Raw genomic sequence first — 5,612 nt, forward strand, 5'->3', positions numbered from 1 at the left:
TTTTTTGCCACATGTGGCTGATGTCCCTGCTGACCCTATTTCTCCGGTGGCTGACATTTCTGCTGACCCTGTTTCTCCTGTGGCTGACACCCCTGCTGACCCTGTTTCTCCTATGGCTGACGTCCCTGCCGACCCTGTTTCTCCTGTGGAGCCCGGCGAGGTGGACTCTCTCCCATCTGAGGGGCAGGACTCGGCGAGTCAGAAGCCTTTGCCCCCGAGTCGTTGCCTCGCCTGGTCAGACTTTGCCTCCCTCGATGGTTCAGAGCTGGATTCGTTTGTGCACTGCTTGCAGTCATACGAGGACACTGCACCAGAGATCGGCAGTGCAAAGGCGTACAGCAAAAGGGAGTTCCGGAAGGCCATGCTCTCCTTTAACAAGCTGCGACGGGGGTCCCTTAAAGCCATTACAGACACCGAGGAGGTGAGGATCCTCCGCAGCACCCTTAGGAATTTGCAACCAAAGTCAGATTCGGACTCTGCTTCCACTTCCAGTTCAGTGTAGCCCTTCGTCTATCTTCCACAAGTCATTTTCTTTCGTTCCTCCAGTGCCTGTCTTCGTCCCTCATTCCCCTTTGTGCCCTAGTGTCTTGTTTTTTATTTGACGATTTATTTGTATAGACTGTCTTGTTTGGCCTAATGCCCTTACTAATGGGTGATGGCCATTAAGCCATAACTAAGTAAGTACGTTACTATTTTAATGCTTTTTGATGCACATAAGTAACTTTTGTTGTAATAGTCGTACAGTTTTACCAGATAATATAATAATACTATAGTTTGGAAAGATAAGGCAAATTAAAACTTAATACAGGACCCGTACCTACGGAGGCATTTTGTTGTGTTGTGACTGTCCCCATCACAGGGAGTGGATCCAAGCAGGGGCGGAGAAAACCACAAATATTCACAATGGTAAGTGTGTATTAGGTGTTTTGCTTTTACATAAACGACAGTGGTGGCATAAGGGTTGTGTGGAGATGAAGAATGGAGGAATGAGAGGGGAAGGAAGAGAGGTGAGTTGGGATGATGTTGCTATGGAGGATGATGACTGATGAAGCTATTTTGGTAAAGGTAAGCTTTATTTGTAGCAGTTGAAGGACCTTACCAATTCAGTTCATATTCGTCCAGTTTGTTTTCTGTATTATTCTGACTTTTCAGGATGGTGAATTACTTTTTCCTGCTGAAAAAATTTTCCACATCACGTTACATACTGTAAGTGCACCTACTATTGTCTGACTCATCGTACCGGTACTCAGAGGTGGTTTTCGTTTCCCAGCTGGATGCAAGGTTAGTTTAGGTTCGGTTCGGTTAGGTTAAGATATATTGAATTATCAGGTCAGTCAGTCTAGGTTAGCGTAGGTTAGGTTTTTGTTAAAGCTTAGGTCAGGACAGCCCTTCCGCCATTATCCTGAGGAGTCAAACAAATTGACCAGTGTTGCCAGACAGTCTGGTCTCAAAATCCCTAAACATTCGGTTGAAAAATCCCCCAAAATCCCCATTTCATATATTTCCATACTTGTTATAAAAATGCTGAAATATATGCTACATAGCTACTCCACATGTAAATTAAAATTGCCATGTTGATTTTAATGTACAAATAATTCATACTTTCTTTTACACAATATATTACATTACACATGAAATAGCATAATTAACTTTTTTCTTATAATCATCACAAGGACTGAAAAAAAAAGGCAGTAATGGGATATATACAGCCTCAGGAGCATTTAATAAAAAATACATTTAATAAAATTTTATACATTAGGCTGATGGGGATGATGTCGTCGGGCGTGTAAACTACAACAAAATTATTTTTAAAATGCTATGGTATTCGCATTCATAGGCATTACATTATCATATAATCTAACTTTAACTTCAGCTTACTGCTTACCTGATGGAAGGCGTGTATGCGCTAAATGCTCGATACAGTATCAAGATAGGAACCTGAAGGCTATGGCTGGAGGCTGGCAATTTTCAATGGTGTCACGTCACGTGCGTGATGCAGCCGGCGTGGCAAGTCTGAGTCACTCTGAGGACTGAGGGGAGAGTGTTGTCAGCAGCGGTGATGGTGCTTTATCTGTCAAATTACTAATCGCTTGTTGCGATTTTGACAGAGATTTGGTGTTGGTAGTAATGACTATAGGGCACGAATAACATTATCATACATGCAGGTTCTACGATCGTCCAAAAACTCATGGTAATCATTGATTTCTCGAACCTTTGAACGTCGAAAAAACCCGAAGTCGGCAACTTTACCGTCTATTTTTTTTTCAGCTCTGGCTTATTCGCGTTCAGTCCGTGTCCTCATAAATTTACTTCTTCCTAGCCGTCGGTTTAACCTCATGTTTTCTTTCAACCTTCATATTTTTTTTTCATTCATTGCCAGACGCCATGTATCCCAGACAGGGTGGCCAAGGGCATAGAGTTAATTGTTTTACAGGGAGGGGCACTAATCCTCCACCAACCCCACATGACACGTAGGGATGCCAACAGCATCTGGTGTTCCCAGGTGGTCACCCATCCAAGTACTAACCAGACCCAACGTTGCTTAACTTTGCTGATCGGACGGGAAGCGGTGTACTCAACGTGGTATGGCCGTTGGCATATTATTAATACTATTTTAAGCGATAAAATACATATTTTTTCAGAAGCCTCAAAAGTCCCCAAATCGAGAGTGAATGTCCCCATGTCCCTATCAGTGCCCCGAAATCCCCAAATCTAGGGACAAATCCTCATATCTGGCATCACTGGAGTTGACAGCGGAACAACAGCTAAAAATAACGGGGAAACATATTTCACATGAAACGTTTATTTACCAACCCAGAAATAACCAGAAAAATATAAACAGACATTCAGTAAGAAGAATAAGAATTGATTTAGTATGGTGCTTCAAATAAAGCATACTTTTACCACTGTTTTAGTAGGCTATGTGTTTTACGATTTTTGTAGTCGTATACAGTATTTTCAGTTAAATGATTTAATATATGGTAAATTGCCAAAGATCCTTTCACTGCTAATTAGAATGTGTGGTCTTAATTCTGTACAGTAATTTAATACTACGGTAATGGTATTATAAGTTCAATAGTTTGCCAGAAATTAATTTTATTACTGTATTGTGATTATTTTTTGTATTTGGTTATTGAAATTTATGTAGTTAGACATGCAAGTGGAGCTGATATTGTTACTGAAATGGATGTTTCCTAATTTCAGTAATACAGTATTGTGGTCAACTTCATAATTTGTCCGTATTGCCTTTTTGTAAATGGTATTGTATTTTTGCAGATCTTGAAAGGGTTCAGTTGGATTTATGATTAATAAATCTCTGTGGTCATATGTGTAAGTATTCGTAAATTCATTGGTTAGAAGTGCTTGCATAGTGGTGATATTGATTTATGTCAAGTTCTCAGCACTGGACTCCAGTTGTGTTAAACATTATGAGGTGGCTCTGTGACCTTTGAGGGCGTAGTCTTCACTTAGCAGGCAACTTAGACCGTGACTCTTGCTATCCGATACTTGTTCCCATTGTAATGATGTTTATTTTTATTTATTCATATATGTTGGTGAATTATGTCCTTTGTACTTGTATTGGATTGTGACTTGTATATGCAGTTCTTTGATATTATTTTGATTTACTCCAGGTTATGGTGGAAATAATGGACAATGCCCCCTTTTTTTTTTTTTTTTTTTTTTTTTTTTTTTTCCCCACTGTGTAATCATTGCTGTTTTCTTCACCATATGTATGTACCCAGTTTTGAAGCTTTTCTGTATTTTTAAGGTAATTAAACAAGTCTGCCTGTATAGGTTAGGTTAGGTAATCATGCAGTATTGTGGTTAGGTTAGGTATCATCCAGTATTGTCTGGAAAACAATAGTACATAACCTAAACTCATCTGAATTACCATATCATTCCAACAAACCTAACCTGAGCCATAGAGACATTGTTGTTCTGAGTAATTACCAATAATTGATTTAATTATTCCCCACTAATGTTCAAAAATTTCCTTTACAGGCAGTCTTTACATAACTGTTGGTCACAAGTTCTTAGTAACTATATAAGTAAACTCTCAGCTATCATCATCACAATATCCAGTCTAACACAGTATCCAGCACTGCTGGCATGGCACTATTAAAGCAATATCCAATGGAATTATGCAACATCCGGCGTCAAAGCGGGACGTAATCAGTAGTTCTATGCAGTATCTGGCATCGAGGTGTATCAGCTGGCTCAAAAGTGGTAGCCAACTGGCGCTCGGGAAAACTCTGAAATGCTCCGGCCAATGAGAACGTCTGTTATGAGTCAGCCAATCAGAATCTGCCTTGGGAGTGGCTCACCTGGCATGCCAAGCATACTGTCGTGCTCTCATTCTCACCCATGGATCTCTTGTAGTAAAGATGTGTCTGTGCACTATGTTCTTCTGACTATGTGGTCACAAAACCCTAGTGCTTTGACTACCTCTGTGGTGTCTTATGTGTATTGTTGTTGCAGAGCTTATGTGCTGTCAGTGCTCATGTCCTGTACTCACGACGCACGACTCTGAGGTTGTCATTATTGTACCCTGGCAACCTGCCATTCAAAAGTACGTCCCATTTTGTGTATAATACAAGACGCAAGTGATTCTTGTATATAATGTTTGTGTATAACAATATTCGTGTCTATAATATATTCATGCATAATAATATGATTAGTGTATAATATGATATGAAATCGGATGCACTTTTGAATGGTAGGTTGCCCGGGTACGATAATGGCAATGTCAGAGTCGTGCGCCGCGACTGTAGTGCTCTATTATGATCCTGAAATTATGACTGCACGTGGTGAACGATGTACAACTCTACCCTCCATCAATGCCAGCACTTGTATAGTACCGGTACATACAGTATTACACTACACACTGTATTACTGTACTGTATCATTATTGTATTTTTATTATAGTGGTAGGTGGTGGTGACCATCATCCACTCACTTGATGTAGTGCTGCCTACTTCTTCCTTAGCCTTTATCATTCTTTTTCTTTGCCTGCTCTCCTCTCTTTCTATTTCTCCCATCTTTCCTGTCACTACTTATTGCTTTTCTTTCCATTACAGGTGGCTTTACATTGTGTGACAAGCCAAATGGTTTCCTGTAAGCCAAGAAACCATTTACAACGCTGGGTGGTAACCACATAACCAAACCATACGTGCTCCCTACGTGTCAAGTGGGTTGGTGGAGGGTTAATGCTCCTCCCTGTAAAACAAATAACTCAAGAGTCAAATGGCCACCCTGTACGGGATTATGGCATCTGGCAATAGATAGATAGATGCTTAGTTTTCATCTTTTACTGATGGGAAAGTTTTGAAGATAGAGGGTCAAGATGGATAGTAACACAGTATTTGGCACGATGCTAAATGTTGAGCCGATGGGGGATACTATGCAATATCTGGCGTTTCTCTTTATTTGGCATAGGGCATGGCTGAATTATGCCAGATAATTGAGACTTTACAAAGAAAAAATAGAAGAAAAAAAATCTCACCATGCCACACCCACAACTGCCAAGATTTGAATATAATTTGGGTATATCGTGAGGTACAAGTTTGAGAGGGCAGGAAAAACTCAGAAGTATATCTGCCCAGTCTGCCCAG

General features: G+C 40.3%; 1 non-coding gene across 1 annotated transcript; it reads right to left on the reverse strand.

Moving 5' to 3' along the window:
- Window positions 1-2,478: 2,478 nt before the first annotated feature.
- On the reverse strand, window positions 2,479-2,597 carry LOC145412680 (5S ribosomal RNA). The gene has a single exon (XR_013899597.1). It is a non-coding gene; the product is annotated as a 5S ribosomal RNA (ribosomal RNA).
- Window positions 2,598-5,612: the final 3,015 nt, after the last annotated feature.

The sequence above is a fragment of the Coenobita brevimanus genome, chromosome 93 (genome assembly GCF_032717465.1).
Source record: "Coenobita brevimanus isolate Jiangsu-jjx chromosome 93, ASM3271746v2, whole genome shotgun sequence".
Lineage (NCBI taxonomy): Eukaryota > Metazoa > Arthropoda > Malacostraca > Decapoda > Coenobitidae > Coenobita > Coenobita brevimanus.